The 22,751-nt window shown below is 40.8% G+C and overlaps 5 non-coding genes across 5 annotated transcripts; 2 read left to right on the top strand and 3 right to left on the bottom strand.

Moving 5' to 3' along the window:
- Positions 1-14,578: 14,578 nt before the first annotated feature.
- On the bottom strand, positions 14,579-14,666 carry trnay-gua (transfer RNA tyrosine (anticodon GUA)). Its single transcript is given in 2 exon segments — positions 14,579-14,614; positions 14,630-14,666. It is a non-coding gene; the product is annotated as a tRNA-Tyr (tRNA).
- Positions 14,667-15,968: 1,302 nt separating this feature from the next.
- trnal-cag (transfer RNA leucine (anticodon CAG)) lies at positions 15,969-16,051 on the bottom strand. The gene has a single exon. It is a non-coding gene; the product is annotated as a tRNA-Leu (tRNA).
- A 3,542-nt stretch (positions 16,052-19,593) lies between these two features.
- On the bottom strand, positions 19,594-19,665 carry trnaq-cug (transfer RNA glutamine (anticodon CUG)). Its single transcript has one exon. It is a non-coding gene; the product is annotated as a tRNA-Gln (tRNA).
- A 362-nt stretch (positions 19,666-20,027) lies between these two features.
- On the top strand, positions 20,028-20,109 carry trnas-uga (transfer RNA serine (anticodon UGA)). Its single transcript has one exon. It is a non-coding gene; the product is annotated as a tRNA-Ser (tRNA).
- Positions 20,110-20,772: 663 nt separating this feature from the next.
- On the top strand, positions 20,773-20,846 carry trnan-guu (transfer RNA asparagine (anticodon GUU)). The gene has a single exon. It is a non-coding gene; the product is annotated as a tRNA-Asn (tRNA).
- The last annotated feature ends 1,905 nt before the right edge of the window (positions 20,847-22,751 follow it).

Here is a 22,751-nt window from a genome sequence, read left to right as displayed (position 1 = left end):
GGTGGAGATAGCTGGGATAAGTGCACGTTCACAGCTTTTCTTAAATAGACCATGGTATCGATCACAGATTTACTGATGCAGAAATGAGAATACGCATGCGCCATATGTTTCACCCAATGAGCAGCAGCTTCTAATGGAAAGTAACGAGGAGGGGAAGAATATAATATGTAAAGTAACGAGGAGGGAAGAATATAATATGCAGGAAGGGAAATACGGCTCTTATCAAACAGAGAGAAAAAGCCCAACATAGCGGGCCCGACTGAATGTGTAAGGATGTAAAAATATCTCCTTAGCCTATAGTCACTCCACATTTTTTCCAAAGTTGTAGGCTGTGTGCCTAAATGTGCTGGTTTTACTGTAAAGTGTCTTTGAGTAGCCTACCATGTAAAGCACTACATACAGTGAGGAAAATAAGTATTTGAACACCCTGTTATTTTGCAAGTTCTCCCACTTAGAAATCATGGAGGGGTCTGAAATTGTCATCGTAGGTGCATGTCCACTGTGAGAGACATAATAGAAAAAAAATGTATTTGCATAATACAGCTGCAAAAAAGTATTTGAGCACCTGTCTATCAGCTACAATTCTGACCCTCAAAGACCGGTTAGTCTGCCTTCAAAATGTCCACCTCCACTCCATTTATTATCCTAAATTAGATGCACCTGTTTGAGGTCGTTAGCTGCATAAAGACATCTGTCCACCCCATACAATCAGTAAGAATCCAACTACTAACATGGCCAAGACCAAAGAGCTGTCCAAAGACACTAGAGACTAAATTTTCCACCTCCACAAGGCTGGAAAGGACTACGGGGACATGTCCAAGCAGCTTGGTGAAAAAAGGTCCACTGTTGGAGTAATCATTAGAAAATGAAAGAAGCTAAACATGACTGTCAGTCTCCCTCGGACTGGGGCTCCATTCAAGATCTCACCTCGTGGGTTTCAATGATCCTAAGAAATGTGAGAAATCAGCCCAGAACTACACGGGAGGAGCTGGTCAATGACCTGAAAAGAGCTGGGACCACCGTTTCCAAGGTTACTGTTGGTAATACACCAAGACGTCATGGTTTGAAATCATGCATGGCACGGAAGGTTCCCCTGCTTAAACCAGCACATGTCAAGGCCCGTCTTAAGTCTGCCAACGACCATTTGGATGATCCAGAGGAGTCAAGAGAGAAGGTCGTGTGGTCAGATGAGACCAAAATAGAACTTTTTGGTCATAATTCCACTAACTGTGTTTGGAGGAAGAAGAATGATAAGTACCATCCCAAGAACACCATCCCTACTGTGAAGCATGGGGGGGGGTAGCATCATGCTTTGGGGGTGTTTTTCTGGGACAGGGCGACTGCACTGTATTAAGGAGAGGATGACCGGGGCCATGTATTGCGAGATTTTGGGAAACAACCTCCTTCCCTCAGTTAGAACATTGAAGATGGGTCGAGGCTGGGTCTTCCAACATGACAATGACCCGAAGCACACAGCCAGGAGAACCAAGGGGGGGCTCTGGAAGAAGCAGATCAAGGTTCTGGCGCGGCCCAGCCGCTCTCCAGACCTAAACCCAAAAGAGAATCTTTGGAGGGAGCTCAAACTCTGTGTTTCTCAGCGACAGCCCAGAAACCTGACTGATCTAGAGAAGATCTGTGTGGAAGAGTGGGCCAAAATCCCTTCTGCAGTGTGTTCAAACCTGGTGAAAAACTACAGGAAACGTTTGACCTCTGTAATTGCAAACAAAGGATACTGTACCAAATATTAACATTGATTTTCTCAGGTGTTCAAATACTTATTTGCAGCTGTATCATACAAATAAATAGTTAAAAAATCATACATTATGATTTCTGGATTTTTATTTTTGATTATGTCTCTCACAGTGGACATGCACCTACGATGACAATTTCAGACCCTCCATGATTTCTAAGTGGGAGAACTTGCAAAATAGCAGGGCGTTCAACTACTTGTTTTCCTCACTGTAAATACAATGTATTATTATTTAGCCTTTGCCTTAAAAGTCAGCAGAGAGAATTATGTTCCTGGGGAAATGGACCCTAAGGACTCTGCATCATTTCTGTCTTTCCCCTTGTTTTTGCGCGTTCACGCAGGACCTAGTGGTGTCCCAATACGTTTTGTGATAGAGGGCTACGGGGTGCATGGCCCTAGAAACCATAGACAGTGAAAGACAAAATCTAGGGAGAACGCGAGCATACTTGAAACCGAGGGGTAGGATATACATGGTGCAACAGGCAACAATGGCTGCCGCATCGACCAGAGAGACGCATAAATGTAAGTATTTTCGGCTTAAATCATTGATTTAAATTGATTTAAAAATTACGACAGTCTTGTTTTATGGTATAGTCCTTTACATATATACTTGCAACCATGATCCTAACTGAAACTTTTTTTAAATCGCTAGCTTGCAATGCTAACGTTAATCGATAACGCTAATCGCTAACGTTGATTAGCACAACAGTCCCACATTTCTCTGCCTTGAATGGACTGTATACATTGCATAGACTGTATATATATATATATATATATATATATATATATATATATATATATATTTTTTTTTTTTATTAACAGTCTATGATACATTGCTACGTGCTTTACATATACCGTCCTGTATCACACAGGAGGACACAGCAGCTGATCCACTTTGGGGCTGAAAACGAGCAGAAGTTTCCTAAATCATGTGTTCATGTTGTACCCATTCATTATTGCATTGGTACTGTATTATTGTAATCATGATATTCTGGCCATGGGTTCCATCTCTGGCCAAGGTACAGCAGCTCCGTCTCCCACGCTGTTACTCTACCAACTGAAGTTAATTGCATTCAATAACTTCTTCTGTGTTCTTCGCCGTGGCGACCGCGACAGTTACCCGCGGAAACACTGGTACAAATACAGGTTTGGCCCTCATGCTTAACAATATACAGCTGTGTTAATAACAAAACTGTGGACAAATGTCAGAAGCGTGGACCGGCGCTGTTTGATCGTGGGAAGCCAAAATCGGCATCGCGATTAAAATTTGATTAATTGTGCAGCACTACCTCTTTCCTTCACTCACCTCCTCCTCCCTGACACCTTTCCTCTTGCCCTCCTTCTTCTTCTCCTCCGTCTCCTTGTGTTTCTGCATGTACTCGGCAATAAGGTCCAGGTCCAGGTTGTCTTGTGGCTCCCATGTGTTCTCCTCACTGGAAAGGTGTGCAGACAGAAGAACATCTCCTCACACTTTGTTTTTAGACAATTCATTCTCACCCTAATTATCATTCCTTTTATTCCTTTTTTCTATTGCCATCTTGTAAGGTTATTTGTGGGTCTGCAACATAGTGTCAAAATACCAAACCTTCAACTTTGAGGGCATGATACCATGCTGACATTTATTTGCAATATGTAAATATATATTATATATCTCAGGACCAAGAACACCAAGCATTAATATTCTAGACTCATACTTACTCTGAGAACCCCTTCCATTTCAGTAGAAACTCTACTCTTCCCTTCACCACTCTGCGGTCCAAAACCTTCTCCACCACATATTCCTCTTCTTCCTCCTTCACTGCTGCTGCAGGCTCCTCCACCTCCTCCTCCTTCACTGCTGCAGGTTCCTCCTCCTCTTCCTCCTTCACTGCTGCAGGCTGCTCCTCCTCCTCTTCCTCCTTCACTGCTGTAAGCTCCTCCTCTTCCTCCTCCTTTCCTGCTTCGGTCGCCAGCTTGACGTCTGCCCCAAGGGGGTTGTTTCAAATCGAGTAACCGGGGTAACAAATGAATTTTCTTGATTGGGGTTCACTACTTAACTCTCATTAGAGAAACCCTGGAAAGCAGAATCATGGAGTCAGTGAGTGAGAGAACGAACCGCCGTCCTCCTCTCTAAATCTCTGTCTGTTTATTACAAATTCTCCCAAACACAAAAGCATAAAACAGTCCTCAACAACAACATTCCCCTCGTGGAAACACGTTTTACTTCAATTTAAGGACCGTAACACCATTTTCTTTACTCCCCAAAATCTTCCACACTCAAATTCCCAGAAATAGTCTTGTCCTTACCAAAATAAATATCACCTTTACTGTACCGTTTCAATGATAATATATATCTCTTCTTTCTACCTCCAAAACTCCTCCATTATACTAATGTCATCATGGAAATCATAAACCCTTTTTGGCTGGAAATAAATATTCAAACAACTTCAGAGTCAAAACATGAACCATCATACACCTGGGGATAATAGTTCAACTTATAATACATTCCTTTTCTAGTACTCTGTAGAACTTTTAGGAGGAACTCCCCTTTAAGAGTTAATCAACATTTTAACATCAACAATCCTGTCAGGATACATTAAAAACCACGAAATAACTCATTACCAGGGAATGGAAGCAACAGCACCCAGAATCACACACACAACCCTACGTTAGTAGCAATAATTAGCCTGTGCCTATGTTAATGTTAACTAGCATGTTAGTTAGCAGTAATTAGCCTGTGTCTATGTTAATGTTAACTAGCATGTTAGTTAGCAGTAATTAACCTGTGCTTATGTTAATGTTAACTAGCATGTTAGTTAGCAGTAATTAGACTGTGTCTATGTTAATGTTAACTAGCATGTTAGTTAGCAGTAATTAGACTGTGTCTATGTTAATGTTAACTAGCATGTTAGTTAGCAGTAATTAGACTGTGTCTATGTTAATGTTAACTAGCATGTTAGTTAGCAGTAATTAGCCTGTGCCTATGTTATCACCTAACATATACCTACCTCTCCGTCTCTGCTGATTGGGAATGATTGAGATTTGTCTTGCACAGCTACCAGAAGACTTACAGCTTTCAGACAGGTTGCTCACGTCACATCTACGTCTTCAAGCTCAGTTGGAGGCTGCGCAGTAACGCTCAGCATCACCGGGAAAGAGCTTCTAATAGACTTCACTGGTCTCCGTCCAGAGCAACGGGACCTGTTGGTCCACTTCTTTAACTGTCTATGATCCCACCCCGATACACACCTGTTAGCTAGCCGCTAGCTCTATTGTTTACGAAACCCGTTTCCCGCGGTTACAAACGCGGCTCTGTAGCTCGCATTTACACATCATAAACTCCATAACTAACCCACCACAGCTTCAGTACACCAGACACACGTCAGAGGGAAACCGTCGTTTGTCATTTTTACCGAGTACCAACCTGGAAAGCAGAATTACGGCATCAGTGAGTGAGAAAACAAACCGCCCTCCTCGTTTCCAAAGAGGAGGAAAGTGTCCGTCACCTGGGTACCGTGGTGTACCGATACCTGCACATTGGTTCCGCTTTCTTTGTTTCCCCGATACGTTAATATTGCTTACCAATAAAATTTGAAATTCATACGCTACGCTGGTTATTATGTTATCCCTTAAGGGTGTATCACACATTCAAGCTGAAATAAATGTGGCGATATGCAGCTCTATACACGCTAAAAGTAGTGATTATTTACATGGAGTCTGGTGGAGATATGCTGCTCTATACACGCTAAAAGTAGTGATTATTTACATGGAGTCTGGTGGAGATATGCTGCTCTATACACACTAAAAGTAGTGATTATTTACATAGAGTCTGGTGGAGATATGCTGCTCTGTACACACTAAAAGTAGTGATTATTTACATGAAGTCTGGTGGAGATATGCTGCTCTATACACGCTGAAAGTAGTGATTACTTACATGGAGTCTGGTGGAGATATGCTGCTCTATACACACTAAAAGTAGTGATTATTTACATAGAGTCTGGTGGAGATATGCTGCTCTGTACACACTAAAAGTAGTGATTACTTACATGGAGTCTGGTGGAGATATGCTGCTCTATACACGCTGAAAGTAGTGATTACTTACATGGAGTCTGGTGGGTTTGATGATGGTGATTTCGGGGGTGATTCATGTTAAACTAAAAGGATCTTACTCTTTAACTAAAGGTCTATCTCTGTAGGGATCCATACCATAATATTATTAGAATAATAATCTGAGTCTGTCAGAGACAACAACTGAACCTTTAGTGAACTTTACCTTTTAATTAGGAGTTGAAACACAGACACATCCTTGGGTTCAACATGGGGGGGGGGGGGACACACACTTCATTTTCTGCAACAATTTGTGTCTTTTCTGCAGTAATTTATGGTGCAAATGTCTTTATGTATGTAAAGGAAATATAATAGCCTAGTTATTTTGAGTAGGCTGCACTGATGTACATAGTTTTTTATCATGGGGGGATGTATCAGTCCCAGTAAAGAGAGACAACTGATGAATGAAATCATGATATGATCAAATGAACAAATGGTGAAACATATAGATTTTATTAAAAGCATTTAGAAACATTAGACTATATGATGATTATTTATAGAAACATTTGTTTACCACATTTTAAATATTTTACAATATGATTGAAAGTATAAAGGACATAATAGTGACCAATAAGAGTTGATTATTTTTTAGATGTGACATATCATGAAGTGTTTTAGTCAAACAGTTCAAATGTTGATAACCAGAGATGAAATCAGATGAATGTTGTTGTGTTTGAGTCTCAGATCTGCTTCACAGTGCAGTGTGTGTGTGATGGTGAACAGACTGAACTTTGATTTCAGCAGCTGGTCTTCAGTCAGTGTTTCTGTCCACAGGAGAGACTCTCAGTCCTGCAGAGGACACAGAGACACTGAGGAACCAGGCCAGAACCCAAACCCAGGATAGAGAGGCTGAGTGAATGTGGTGTTGAAGGTGTGGAGGTGGATCAGTGAGTCAGAGGAGACTGTGTAGAAGGACAGAGAGCCAGCAGGAACGTCCACATACACTGCTACTCTGTTAGAGACAGAGCAGGAAGTGAGGTCTGTTTTTCTGTTATTGTGCCAGACAGAGTAACCACCATCAGACCAGTTCAGAGTCCAGGAATGATCATTAAATCCAAACACACAGTCTTCACTGCCTCCTTTCCTTCTGATTCCTCTGTAACTCACTGATATCTCAACCCTTCCTTTCCTCTCAACCTCCCAGTAACAGCGACCAGTCAGACCATCTCTACACAGCAGCTGAGCCCAGCGGTCAAATCTGTCTGGATGATCAGGATATGACTGATCCTCCTTCACATTTGTTACCTTCCTGTTGTTGTCAGACAGTTTGAGGTCTCTGTGTACTGAGTTTCATCAGATGATGGACCTCTACTATCTGTCCACTAGATGGAGCTAACTGACCATCTAATGAGCTAAAGATCAGCAACTTGTACAGCAGCAGGTATCTCTCCAAGTGGCCTCCGTGTCACATATTACTTTGATACTTTAAGTACATTTAGCATTTACATTTTTTTTTTACACTGCTTGTTTTTGTGTAACATTTACCTTTACATGCTCCTCTCCCTCCCTCTTGGGTGAGGATAATATCTCCAAATTAAAACAATAAAATCATCTTTCTCCTGACTGCAGCTCGCAAAATCAACACAGCAAAAGAAGCGGCGTTAGAAATTAATTTAATATCTACTCAAATTTGTCGACGGGTCTCTGGAGCACTTGCAGCGTCCCACCTGTGTGACCTCATGTTGCAGTGGATTGTGGGATACGCTTCCTGCTGGAAGCTGCACTTTATATTCTAGCTTAAAGAAATAAAGGGATGCATGGGATTACCCATAGACTGTATTTATATATTGATAATATTATTAACATTAATGGTTTATGGGATTATCCCCACATGGCTCGGGCTGATGTGGCTCGGGAAAGGGAAGTTTGGGGTCCCCTACTGGAGCTGCTGCCCCCGCGACCCGATACCGGATAAAGCGGATGAAGATGGATGGATGGATGGATGGGATTATCCCCTTTCTGGTCATTATATCCAAACAAACAGTCATCACTGTATCCTTTCCTTCTGATTCCTCTGTAACTCACTGATATATTAACCTCTCCTCTCCTCTCGACCTCCCAGTAACAGCGACCAGTCAGACCATCTCTACACAGCAGCTGAGGCCAGTAGTTAAATCTGTCTGGATGATCAGGATATGACTGATACTCCTCCACACGTCTCACCTTCCTGTTGTTGTCAGACAGTTTGAGTTCTCTGTGTACTGTGTTTGTGTCCAGTTCCAGTTCACAGACATCTGATGGAGAGAACAAGACACAATACAGCTGCAGGTTATCATCTGATCATTTATTAACAACTATACTGACAATAACTTGATATTCAGCTGTGAGTGATGTTTAACAATCCAGTTCTACCAACATGAAGAGTTCCTGAACAGGAGAGTCAACTTGTCAACAATGTCCAGCTTCTTGTCCTCGTGTTGACCCGATGAGGACAGCTGATGATCCAAATCTAGAAACATCAACTGAATAAAGTCTCACTAATAAAACTGTCCCATCTTCTTCTACTGCAGCACAAAGCAGCTCTGAACCATCTGCTTTCTAAAACTGCTATTAGCTGATGTTCAGTTATAGAAAAACCAGTTTATGGATGAAAAATGAGGATTTATGGTATATTTGTGTCTGTGTTGTATATCTGATACCAGGTCTCCCATCAGGGAGGAACTGGAAGATAAATATACCTCAACTCACTTTATTCACCTTTTAAACATATCTTTGGGACATTAATTATGCTGTGTTGTGTTCATGGACTGTACGTTTTTCCAAGGCTTATTCCTTAAAAACATCCAGAGAAGAAAACTACCAAACTCATTCCTCTTTCTCACAGGCCTCTGGCTCAACAATGACCTTTCCTGAGGTCTTAATTTTTAAATAAAAAGGCAGCTTTATCAAAGATTTTTCTAAGGGTGCCCACAGGGCTTCCTCGATCTCCTACACTGCGTCCCCCTCCTCCAGCGAGAGCTGCAGGTAGCCCGGCTTACCAAACTCAGGGGCTCCCAGAGCGCTGACCACAGCCGTGGAGACCGTGTCCTGGACGGAGGAAATCAACATTTCTTAGCACGGATTTCAAGTTCATGTAATCACAATGTTTGAAATAAAACATCCATCCTCTGGAGGAGTCCATCAAAGTTAATAAACAATTGTGTTGCCTAAAAATCTAAACTGCACTGGTGATTGACAATAGTTTTCTGTTTTTGTTATTTTCTTCTTGAGTGCAATGCCTCAGAATTTTAATATTCTTAAATTTACTGAACTCATGCACTGTAATCTTTCAGAGAGGAGATATCCAACACTCCTCCCTTTATTGAAATATTCTCCTTTATTACAGTTTTTCTCAATTGTTTACACACAAATTTTGGTACTTGAGACACAATGACCACAACATGTAACTCAGTCACCAACCCCCTAAACCAATTCTGCCAAACTACAAGCACAATTCCTGCTCTACACTCAGACTGCAGTTCTAAAACACACTTTTTTCAAAACACTACACACAATTCACTGCCTTTGGCACAATTTTCATGAAGAAAATCTCTTGTCTTCACAAGGAACACACTGCCTTTCAAATATGCACACTGACCCATCACAAGGGCAAACACCCGTCACACAGCTTTACAGTTAGCAATCAGAGCTTTAGCATCAAACGGCAAAAGGTGAGCGCTTCTGTTTTGGAGGAATGGATGCCAACATTGGAAACAGAGTCAGAGCCAGAGTAGTGAGAGTAGTAGGAGGAGGTAGATGAGGAAGAGGAAGAGAAAGGCCAAGGACTGTAATCTCTGCAAAGAGTACAGCCAAAATGTGAGCAGGTACATTGTAGCATCCATCGTCCCGAATTTCCGAAATGAGAATAGGTAAGAAATCTACTCTTACTAGAATATTGCAGTACTGCACAGTATTCCTATTTTGTATTCCTTCACAGTATTTACAGTATTTTACTATTTGTTTGGCAGAACAACACAAGGTGGTCGGGACCGTCTTCTGTCTCTTTGACAGGAAACTGAACTCATGAATATGGTCTTAGAAAATAATGCCATACACAACACTACGGTAAATACAAAGAAAAACAATGACATATTTCAAATTTTGATAGGTTAAGCTCATCAACACTGGACCGTGTCTTGTGCAGAAATCATCTCAGGATGAAGCCGGTCTACAGGGTGCCATTAGAACGCAGTTCAGAAAGAGTCAAAGAATTGCAATATTACTAACAAACAAATTATATTTGGGACAACGGAAGTTTCCACCGGGCTGCTCTGGTTCATCACTGGTTCACTGCCCCCCCCACCAGGCTTTTAGTTGTTTATCTCCCTCCATATTCTCCATTCCTCAATCCTATTGAGGATTTTTTTCTGCCTGGAGATAGAAAGTGTTTGACCGAAATCCACAAATGCGTTTACCTCTTCTCCAAGCTATGGAGGACGCGTGTGGACATATAGCAGCTGATGCTCTTCATGGCTGGAATCGCCATGGCGATATTTCCCCCACTGCTTGGCCCGGGAAAACACTGCTTGTGATGTGGATGAGGTGCTGAGGCCAGACCGCATCAGAAGAGAGGATGGAGCATAGTAGTTTTGTTTTTGTTTTTTACTGTAACTGTGTACAGTAAATTCTTCTGGTGTTTTGTATGTGTAACTTTGTGTTGGTTGGGAATGGGATGTACACTGTGTACATGGTTTTTGTGGGACAAATACAATATATTTGTTGTTTGTGTATTTGTGTTTTCTGAGTATAAAATCAAATATTTTATAACACACTTATGTATGTACTGTCTTTAGTGTAACACTTAACAAAAAAACAGCCTAATTCATTATAATGAATGGAGAAGAAGTGTTTTCCAGTCATCGTAGTGTTTTACATTAAGCACATCAGTGTTCAACTGGTTCTTATGAATGTCTGTTCATATGATGGTTTGTGTGTGTCATTTGAAAACAAAATACCATTTTGAGAAGAAATAACGTTGTTTTGAATGTATAGTTTAATTTTGCAGGAGAATTGAGGGGTTTTGCCCATTGTGTGTGTGTTTTTTGATTTGTGTTTAGTGTTCTGAGAATATGAGGCATTCTTTCAGAAAATGTGTGTAAACAATTGAGAAAAACTGTAAGATTGAAGACCAAATTGTTAGTTTTTACGAAATTTTCCCAACCATCGAAAGTGTTTTCATAGCCTGGTTGGCACAGTAGGCAGTGCGTCAGTCTCATAATCTGAAGGTCGTGAGTTCAACCCTCACACGGGGCAGGAGTTTTAAAAACAAACCAACCCAACTGATGCTGAAAATACAGTGACTTTCAGGTGGTTGAATACTGGCACATGCACATGAATGGAAGTTGTGATTCTGTGGTTATTTCTGAGATTGAGACAACGAAAGGCATTCTTTAAGGGTGCTAGCAAACCAATGACTCATCACAGTATAAAAAAAACACAGATGTGCCTTCATTAACAATGTTGTGTTATCTCATAGGTACAGGAAGCCACACGTCTCCATGAATGTATCTCTTAACATTTATTTTCAGTCTGAGTTACAAGATTTGCAGTGAACGTTGTATTGTCCAGCAGAAAGGCAACAGGTGTGTTACTTTTTGACTATGATTTATACCATAGCAGTGCAATCATTTTGCCCAGGTTTGATTTCCAGCCACCACAGTTGCATTTACAGGTTTAGAAGCCATATACAACATTAACATTACATGTTTTACCCAGGTTTCTTCTTTTATTCAGTGATATTTCAATTTCCTTGCGGGAGTCATCCCAAAAGGATTAATAAAGATAAGTCTATGTCTATCTCGAAAAAAGTAAAAAAAATCTGAAAATCTTCAGGGGATGTAGCTCAGTGGTAGAGCTCATGCTTTACATGTATGAGGACCTGGCATCTCCAGCAGGTATTATGGTAGAGTCTTTAAAAGAGCTGCAACAGATATTACCTCCTGTGGTAATCTGACTGGTAAGGTTATAGAACGTAGTGGTAGACTAAGACCTCTTGTTACACAAACTAAGCGGTCAGCTCTGTCTTTTATACCTCAGACTATCAGACAGCAAAACAAGCACTTTAAATGTACATTTTTTACAGTTTCTATTTTACCGTATTTATGTACTTGCACTGTAGTATATTTGTTGTATTATACTCTGGTTTTTATGGGTGTTACGGCGGGTATGAGCACTGTAGTTTCCATTTTTATGGACGAAATAAACTTAACATGTCATTAAGTTTACTCTACAGCAGGTGGAGACATTTCACGTCAGACACTTGCAGCAACAGACACTTTGTTAGACATCAACAGACTGGAAATAGACCTAAGTTGGCCAGTGATTGTTGCTTTTTCATCTTTGTTGTTATTTTTGTGTGCCTTTAATGTCACACATGTGGATATTATGAAATAAACTGCATAAAAAACCTTTTTAGGAAGTGTAAAGGCTCCGTGGTGTAATGGTTAGCACTCTGGACTCTGAATCCAGCAATCTGAGTTCAAATCTCAGTAGAACCTGGTTTTTAAGCCACAGCACCGGTGAAAAAGATCAACTTTTCACATCTAGTTAAAGTAAGCTAACAGGGTTATTGTCCTTGGTAATTTAGACTGTAAACAATACGTTGGTGGGGTCATGTTGAGGAGTCACCTGGTCGTTAATGTAATCGGAAGGAGCTCCAAATTTGACAGTATTGACTGGAAGTGATAGGCTTTGAGTTACATGGGGGATACACACTTTGCATTCAGTCTCGTAATCACTATAAAAATTAGGTATCACTGAAATTTGAACTTGAGTTGCTGCAGTCAGAGTAAACAGTGCTCATCCTGAATGGGCCAGTATAGTGCATCAGAACTGCTTGTTGAATGGTCTATTAGCTTTGGAACCCCCCTTTCCCCACAGCTTTCAATTGTCAGATATGGGTGGGGGAGTGGGCACTGTGTCCAACCTTTTCTGTGTAAAAAAAAACACTAAAGAAGTCTCTTGGATTAAAGACAAAACCTCTGCGGAGAACCTTTTACCAAATCCAGGTGCCCTTGGCATAGTTCTGATCTTTTGGGGTTTAGCATGGATCAGGAACCAACACATCTGGACTCAATGTGGGCATTGTACGACAATATTTGTCACATTTAGACCATGAAGACAGTTATCAGTTTATTTCCCATCTGGCAGGTGTAATTGTGGACACAGTTGGACATTTTGAAGATAATTGCACAATATTGACCCAATTGTCAGTCTATTTCCCATCTGACAATCAGAAAGGGTGATGCAACAAGAAATTACCAGTCCAAACCATCGTGGTAAGCCTCACTGGGTGTCCAAACTAAAATGATAAGAGGCAACTTGGTAGACTCCTTACTGATGTTTAAATCTGTACTCACAATGCCCTATTTTTAAACAACAGCCAATCACAAGTGTTACATGTGAATAATCATTGTGTGATTAATCAGGAAGCTCACATAAAAGATAGTTGCAAGGTCTACTAAATGTTTAACTTTACAACCTGTAAACTGTTTGAACCTTGGTCCTTCCTTCAAAATGTGAATTGAAGATATTCCAGTCCCAGGATATGTTAAGCAGAGCAGAGTGGCGCAGCGGAAGCGTGCTGGGCCCATAACCCAGAGGTCGATGGATCAAAACCATCCTCTGCTAATTGCTATCTAGTCTACCACTACATTCTATAATCCTACCAGTCAGATTACAACAGGTAATCAACCATATCTGTTGCAGCTCTTTTAAAGACTCTACCATAATACCTGCTGGAGATGCCAGGTCCTCATACATGTAAAGCATGAGCTCTACCACTGAGCTACATCTCCTGAAGATTTTCAGATTTGTATATATTTTTAGAGATAGACATAGACTTATCTTTATTAATCCTTTTGGGATGACTCCCGCAAGGAAATTGAAATATCACTGAAAAGAAGAAACCTGGGTAAAACATGTAATGTTAATGTTGTATATGGCTTCAAAACCTGTAAATGCAACTGCGATGGCTGGAAATCAAACCTGGGAAAAATGATTGCACTGCTATGGTATAAATCATAGTCGAAAAGTAACACATCTGTTGCCTTTCTGCTGGACAATACAACGTTCAGTGCAAACGTGGTAACACAGACTGAAGCAATTCTGGGACATGGATGCACACAAATGGAAAGATAAAGGAGAGAGGAGCTCAGTGTGTCAAAGGAAGTCCCCCGGCAGTCTAAAACTATCACAGTGTAATTAAGAAAGACCGGGTAAAGAGAGGAGCCTGGTTGGGCTAGAACTCTCCCCTGCTGGATTGAGCTGTACTGCACCGCCTTCCTCTAGTTTTATATTGTATTATGTTTACTCTTAAATGTGATGACGGTGTCTGCGTAAACTTAAGTACACAAGGTCAGACCAGACGTGAGAATTTTTGCAGCCTACGCTCACGTTCAAATTGATAAATGCTGAACTTTGGGTGGGAATCGGCGTACGCCCGTCCTACACCTGTTTTAGCACATTTCATAAATGAGGGCCCATGTCAACACAATAAAGATTTCTTGAAGAAAGGTTTGTCTTTTATAGTTCTAGTTTTTTTCCAATTCTTCTGGTCACACTTACTCTCTCTGATTGCACTATTTCACATCTTTTGTCTGTAGTTCTCTATTCTGTCAGGGCTTAACTCTATGTCCCCCACCTCTTTTTTATTCTTGTTATGTCTTGGCAAGAAGCAATATGCTTTTGGGTCATCCGTCCATCTCTACATCCGAATCAGAAATTCTTTATTGATCCGCAAACATAAAATCTGGAAAAAAATGCTCCTTCGAGCCGGATTTGAACCAGCGACCTAAGGATTTCAATTTTATGCCTCTACAGTCCTCCGCTCTACCAACTGAGCTATCGAAGGGAGATAACGAATACCTAAGCATTTCTTGATTTTTCTCTACAGAAAACAATTAAACTTTCACCGGAGACTAAACTTTGATTCAGTTTGCAGCCTTCAGTCTTTATTCTATATACAGAGTCTTAATTCCAGCCAAATTCCTCCCTTGCTGTAACAAGAAACTTCTACTACAGTTTGGCGTCACAAACAGGATTTCAAGGAGGAATCAGAAAGGGACTCCACCGGTGACTGATGAGGGCGTGCATCCAGGGATCTGATGATCACCTGCCTCTAAACCTCGCCAAACATCTGTGAGAGAGAGAGGGTCAGAAAGCTCCCCTGATTCCACTCTGAAATCCAAACGACAAGGAAGCAATTTCAAACAGCGGGGTAAGTTAAAGTTTCAATTCTGTTGGATAAATGATTTAAATTGGACATTGAGACGGTTTGTGAGACAAATATTGACTGTGATTTAACTGAGGGATTCGGTGAAAGTTATCTTTTGTTTTGTAAAACTTTGGGTTGTGTATGTTGTCAATGTCAAGGTGACTGCGTCTTCATGTCTGTGCATCCGATTCTTGTGAATGCAATATCTCTGAACCTCTAGAGGGAATCACTTTTTTTTGGTATACATAACCACTTGGAGTCGCGGATGAACTGATTTCGATTTTGGAAGTCAAAGGTCAAGGTTACTGTTTCATCACATCTCCAGAACTGTACATGTATTTCTCCTGAACTGGTGTAATTGGTTATTGTAAAGCCCCAGTGGCCTAATGGATAAGGTACTGGCCTCCTAAGCCAGGGAGTGTAGGTTCAAGTACTGTCTTGGGTGATTTTCAAAGTGGCAGCGTGGCTCAGCGGAAGCGTGCTGGGCTCTTACCCCAGAGGTCGATGGATCAAAACCATCCTCTGCTAATCTCCTTTGCTGGTGACACAATGGTAGACAATCAGAAAGGGTGATGCAACAAGAAATTATGACCCTCAACCTGATTTCTATGGTGAGATAAATCATAATGTAACTGCTGTAATTGTTGACAGCACCGTGAAAAGTAATGTTCTTGAGGAAAATCATGTTCTGGCAGTTTATTTTGACAAATCGACATCCACTACCCTCAAGTCATGCTGTCTTTCCAGTGATGTGATTGGTAAGTGGTTGGGCTGTATACAGGTTTTAATCATATCCATTGGTTTAAAGATGCTCACAAAACGCTGTACTTGCAATCGCGTTTCTCGCGCACATTCATGTCCTCTTAAATACAAAGAACTGCTAAGTTCTTTATTCCCAATATCAACTCTCGGACATTAGTTCCAAATGAAAACAATTGTTGTCAGAAGTGGGATTTGAACCCACGCCTCCAGAGGAGACTGCGACCTGAACGCAGCGCCTTAGACCGCTCGGCCATCCTGACTGATTCAACAAATTTCCAATAAGACCTGTTTAAAAGATTATGATTTAGTAAATTAAACATGTCATGATATAGTTTCTCAGTCATCCATGTCATAGTTAACAAGGGAAGGTTTCTCAACTGTCAGCCCAAATATATGGGCGTTCATGGAGACATGGAAGAAAGTCACCAGGGTGGCAATGTGTTTGACAATGGCAATACATTGCACGGGATGTGAAGACAATGTGCAATACAGGCCAAATCCTATGGTGGGAATCAAGATCCACCAATGTTTCTGTCTACAATGTCCACCTGAATCCAGAAATGTCCCTGCCAGATGGGAAATAGACTGACAATTGGGTCAACATTGTGCAATTATCTTCAAAATGTCCAACTGAGTCCACAGATATACCTTCCAGATGGGAAATAAACTGATAACTGTCTTTATGGTCTAAATGTGTCAAATATTGCCGTACAATGCCCACATTGAGTCCAGATGTGTCCCTTTTGGTTCTTGATCTATGCTATTACCCCAAAAGTTCACAACTAGGCCGAGGGCAACTGGACTTGGTAAAATGTTCTCTGCAGATTTTTTGTCCCTTATACAAGAGACTTCTTTTGTTGTTGTTTTTACACAGAAAGGGTTGGACACAGTGCCCACTCCCCCACCCATATCTGACAATTGAAAGCTGTGGGGAAAGTGGGGTTCCAAAGCTAATAGACCATTCAACAAGCAATTCTGATGAACTATACTGACCCATTCAGGATGAACACTGTATACTCTGACTGCAGCAACACAAGTTCAAATTTCAGTGATACCTAATTTTTATGGTGATTACGAGACTGAATGCAAAGTGTGTATCCCCCATGTTTCTCAAAGCCTATCACTTCCAGTCAATACTGTCAAATTTGGAGCTCCTTCCGATTACATTAACGACCAGGTGACTCCTCAACATGACCCCACCAACGTACTGTTTACAGTCTAAATGGCCAAGGACCTGTTAGCTTACTTTAAACTAGATGTGAAAAGTTGATCTTTTTCACCTATACTGTGGCTTGAAAACAGGTTCCACTGAGATTTGAACTTAGATCGCTGAATTCACAGTGCAGAGTGCTACCCATTATACCATTGAACCTTTAAAAGTGTTACAAGGGTTTGCTAGGCAGTTTCTTTCATAATATCCACATGTGTGATATTACAGTTTTTTTGGATTGCTTACACACTAAAGTTAAAAGTAGTACACTATTAGCAAAACCTTACACTCAAGAAGCAAAAGATCAGCCCATATTTGCACAACTATAAGCACATTGTCAACCTCACACTTGTTGCAAAACTCTACACACAGTGATATGCAAAACACTAAACACACTTAACATACATTACACACAAAAATCTATTATGAAGTCACTTCCTTGCAATACCAAAGCACTGACTGTCAAATTACCGCACCTTCCAACCAATTGATTCAACACAGTCATCAGGTGTGCAAACACTTGTTTGCTTAATTGGAGACACACCAATCAGGTGTGTAAGCACTATAAAAAGCAGCAGGTGAGTTCATCGGTCTTCAAGCACAATGGAAAGAGTCAGAGAAATAGTAAGACGACGACGACGACGGACGAGGACGAGGACGAGGACGAGGACGAGACGAGGACGAGGACGAGGACGAGGAATCAACAGAGGAGGAATCAACGGAAGAGGAAGAGATGGAGGCCATGCTGGAGGTAGAGGAAGAGGAAGACGAGAAGGTGCTCAAAGAGGACCGAATCTGACAAATGAGATCCGTGCAACACGCTGAGGGAGGCTGGACTGCGAGTACAGCCAAATCTAAGCCGATACACAGTGGCAAGTGTGATAAGAACATTTCGACTGGAAAATAGGTATTGTAAAAATATCATCACATCAAAAACATCTGCCCGGTTTCAGCAACTGCTTACAGTACTGTATTCTATGCACTATCAGCACTTCTGTTACCTTTTCCTGTGAAATGACTGTACTATTGTTTACTGTTTTTTTCTCTACATAGGATTGAGGGTCAGGGACGACGAGGGGGAAGGCCTCCTATGTTCACAGAACAGCGAGAGGGACATAGTAAACATGGTTTTGGCCAACAATGCTATAACCCTCAATCAGCTCCAAGCTAACATTGTCAATAACCACGTCGGTTTCAACAATATCCATCAGGTCTCAACATCAACACTGGCACGCATCCTAACAAAAAAACATATTCAAATGAAGCAAATTTATCGAGTGCCTTTCGAGCGCAATTCCGAAAGGGTGAAATGACTGCGGCATGATTATGCAGAGGTATGTATTCACCTAAGCATTGTGATCTTGCATACTGTCTCGTAATCTTTTACTGTACTGTAATATGTATACTAGATCTACACTGAACACAATTTTGCCTGACACTGTTCTTCAGAGAGTTTTACAAATGGATGGAGAGGAGATCCAGCATGAGTTCATCTACGTAGATGAGGCTGGGTTCAACCTGACGAGAACACGAAGGAGGGGAAGAAACATCATTGGCCACAGGGCTATAGTCAATGTCCCAGGGCAACGTGGGGGTAATATAACACTCTGTGCAGCCATTACACAGAATGGGGTCCTCCACCGCCATGCCCATATGGGCCCTTATAACACAGCACTCATACTCACATTCTTGGACCAATTGCACAACATAACAGCAGCAGATCAAATCGATCATATGCAATACATTGTTGTCTGGGACAATGTGTCTTTCCACCGCTCTGCTCTGGTTCAGAACTGGTTTCAGCAACATCCACATTTCACCGTCCTATATCTTCCACCATACTCTCCATTTCTCAACCCTATAGAAGAGTTTTTCTCGGCATGGCGGTGGAAGGTATATGATCTCCGTCTCCAGGCTGAGGTACCCCTCATCCAAGCCATGGAGGAGGCCTGTGACCAGATGGAGGTAGCAGCAATACAAGGATGGATTCGTCATTCAAGACGTTTCTTTCCAAGGTGTCTTGCTAATGACAACATTGCCTGCGATGTTGATGAAATTCTCTGGCCAGATCCAGCTAGGCGAAGAGACAATGTCTAGTGTTTTTTACAATACGTAAAGTGACATTTTGTTACAGTATTATGAATCTCCATGTCAACATTTTGGTCGTGTTGAGAAATAAATGAGTTTCTTCACTCTGCAACATTGGTCTTGTGTAGCGTTTGGTGAGTTTACATTATATTTGTACTTTGATGGTAGCCAACTCTAATCAAAGGGAAGTAGAAGTGCTAAAAGTGTTTTAGGTTTATCACAGCAGAGTGTAACTCGTGCAAACAGAGTATAGTAATGTGAAACGTGTGTGTTTCATATGGTAACAAAGTGTGGTTTTTAAACAAGTGTGTAGTTTTTACAAAAGTGTTTAATTATGCAAAGGATCTGTAGTGTTTTGCTAGTTGGGTGTGTGGTTGTGCTAATTGTGTGTAGTGTTTTGAAAACACGGGTCCTGTTTTGAAAATCGTGCCCCCACCAACATAAGCTTACTTTAAACTAGATGTGGAAAGTTGAATGTTTTCACCTGTGCTGTGGCTTAAAAACAGGTTCCACCGAGATTTGAACTCAGATCGCTGGATTCAGAGTCCAGAGTGCTAACCATTACACCATGGAACCTTCAAAAGAGTTTGCTAGGCAGTTTCTTTCATTATATCTACATGTGTGATATTAAAGGCACACAACAATCACAACAATTAAAATATCACGCCCCAATATATTCTCGGTTTTGAGTCCTCGCCCTACTATTTACGACATGGCCAGACGTAATCCGGCTAAGAAGCAGCACTTTTCACAGGTGGAGATTGAAACCCTGACATCTCAGTTTAATTTGCAGTAAAGTATACACCTACATGTAAAGTGTACCCATATTTAAATAAACACACGGTAGCAAAGTTTATGCAGTGTTTTTAATTTTACTCGTGTTTTTTTCGTGAGTCAGTGTAAATATTAGTGCAAATCAGTATTGCACTGCTTTTCAGGTTGTTGTTGCCGAGTGGTTAAGGCGATGGACTTGAAATCCATTGGGGTCTCCCCTCGCAGGTTTGAATCCTGCCAACAACGAGAGGGGCTCTTTAATTGTGGTCACACATCTCATAACAAATGGCAGATGTGCCTTCATGGACAATACTATAATATCAAATAGTTACTGGAAGCCACTGAAGCATCTCTGAGCATTCATTTTCATTCTCAATGCCCAGATGTGTTGCAGTTGATATGGCTTTGGTTCCCAGCCAGTAACTTTCTTTGAGTGACGTTACTTGCTTTATTTTTCGGGAAGTAACCAGAAAGGTTACTCTCCCAACCCGGTTTGATAAAACATTAGATCTCTGTTATATCGCACAAATAAGGGAACATAACAATCAATCAAGCTGCCTCCATGAGGATCCCCAGACATAGACATGTTCCACCACCCGCAATTAAGCCTGTCTCCTCAGCTTCTAGACGCCGCTGAATCACCTCGCATCTGCGTTTGTGACAGTTTCTCACAGTTAGCAAAGCTCACATAAAGCAAATGCTTGTGGCTTAAAGATCGAGCTCCCTGGAGTGATCCAACTCTGGGATTTATCCTTCTGCAGAAGACCATAGAGGCAGCTTCTCCAATTTCTGAGTAACAGGAAAATAGCCTGATAAGCATACATGTGCAGCTCAACCTCAAAAAGCCATAAAGCAAATGCTTGTGGCTTAAAGATTGAGCTCCTGCTCAGAAAACATTAGACGGGCACAGTCTCTGTGGCGCAATAGGTCAGCGCAGTCGGCTGTTAACCGAAAGGACGGTGGTTCAAGTCCACCCAGGGACGTTTGTTGCTTAAATAACCTGGAGGGAGCCAACTCTGGGATTTATTCTTCTTCAGAAGACCATAGAGCAGCCCAAAGATAACCAAAGTGCCCTTATGTCTATCAGAAGATACAGTTATGTAAATGTAGTGTATTTATATAGCGCTTGTACAAACCATGTACATATTAATCTTTACGGTTATCAGAGATTGGAAGTAACAAAGTATAAATACTTTGTTAACGAAGTAACAAAGTACAAACACTTCATTACTGTACTCAAGTAGATTTTTCAGATATTTTTACTTTAGTTTACCATTTATTTTTTTGGCGACTTTTGACTTTTACTCCTTACATTTTAACATGAATATCAGTATTTTCTACTCCTTACATTTTACAAAATTGGCTCGTTACTTTAGTTTTGTACTAAAGCTCGTCTATCAGGTGTGATTGTGAATAGCGGAGAACTGTAAGTCATATAACTGATGTTGTCAGTTGAGCCTGTTGTTGTATTGGTCTGTAGTTCTGGCAAATTTTTTTTAAAGTTAGCTTCTTTGTGTTTTTCACTTGTTACCTAGGTTACACCTGTTACCTAGGTTACACCTGGCTGTTTATACGATATAATGGTGATTGTTAAACCTCCTTGCTCATTAAGATAATGTAATTAATAGTGGGTTTATTGTTATTATTTACTAGCATTTATTATTCCTATGCATTGTGTATGGTAGCCTTTACAATGTTATTTATTTCTTTTATTACCACACACACAGCCATAGCAGAGCTACCCCCCCCCCCCCATGTTCATACTGATGCTTGATTGTAATAAAGCATCAACAGAGAGAAGTTGTCTCCGTCTGTGTTTTAACAGACGCACCTGGGCCAAGTTGGAAACCACAATCAGCTTTAAATCCAGTTCTAATCTAGTCCTCAATAAATTTTAAATATTTTCACGGGACTTATCTATTATTTTTTTGTCATCAATACCAAATTGAATCTAATTAGATGGGAATATACACAGACTTCTCACAAAATCACAGCTAAATTCATATCTTGCTACTTAGACAGAATCTTATTAACCTGGAGTCCCAGTCTCTATCAATATAAATAGGCTATATGTTTTATATATGTTTTAGGCCTATTGGCAGACGGCCATTTAAAATGTAGGCAATGGCATATAAAGAATAAAGAATAAAGAGTCTTTTCTCCATGTCCACTGAAGATTCTCAGCAGCTCTCTAGTAACATCTGTCTGGTCCAAGTAGCTTTGTCATTAATAAGGCTACTTTTACTTTTATACTTTAAGTAAATTTCTAAGCCTGTACTTTGTTACTTTTACTTGAGTAAAGAAGTTAAATCAGTACTTCAACTTTTACCAGATTATTTTTTAACACAATTTTCTGTACTTCTACTTGAGTACGGGCAGTGAGTATCTCTGCTAAAAAAAGGAATTTAAAAAATCATTGTTTGGAAATTGATCTTAATGCCTTAATTTCATAAAAAGGAAAAATCCAACTTTTAAGGACATCGACTGTGTTGTCCAGTGATGGTGGTATAGTTATAGAGCATAGGTGCCTTCCAAGCAGTTGACCCGGGTTTGCTTACTAGCCATTGCAGTAAATTTTGTTGTGTGGTTACTTTCTTTTATTTGTCAAGAAGTAACCAGAAAGGTTACTTGCACAACCCAATTTGACAAAATATTAGATCTCTGTTATGGTACAAATAAGGGAGCATATCAATCAATCAAGCTGCCTCCACAAGGATCCACAGACACAGGCAGTGCACTACGATTTGCACTTTACCCGTGTCTGGTAACTTCTAATAACCAATCAAAAAGTTTATGAACGTTCGTTCCAATAGGTCTGGCACTGAATTGCAGGTAGCTGTGGCCGAGCGGTTAAGGCGATCGACTAGAAATCCCATGAGGTCTCCCCG

The sequence above is a fragment of the Etheostoma spectabile genome, unplaced genomic scaffold, assembly GCF_008692095.1.
Source record: "Etheostoma spectabile isolate EspeVRDwgs_2016 unplaced genomic scaffold, UIUC_Espe_1.0 scaffold00018779, whole genome shotgun sequence".
Classification (NCBI taxonomy): domain Eukaryota; kingdom Metazoa; phylum Chordata; class Actinopteri; order Perciformes; family Percidae; genus Etheostoma; species Etheostoma spectabile.
The sequence above is the reverse complement of the archived record's forward strand: the minus strand, read 5'-3'. Positions and strand labels throughout refer to the sequence as shown.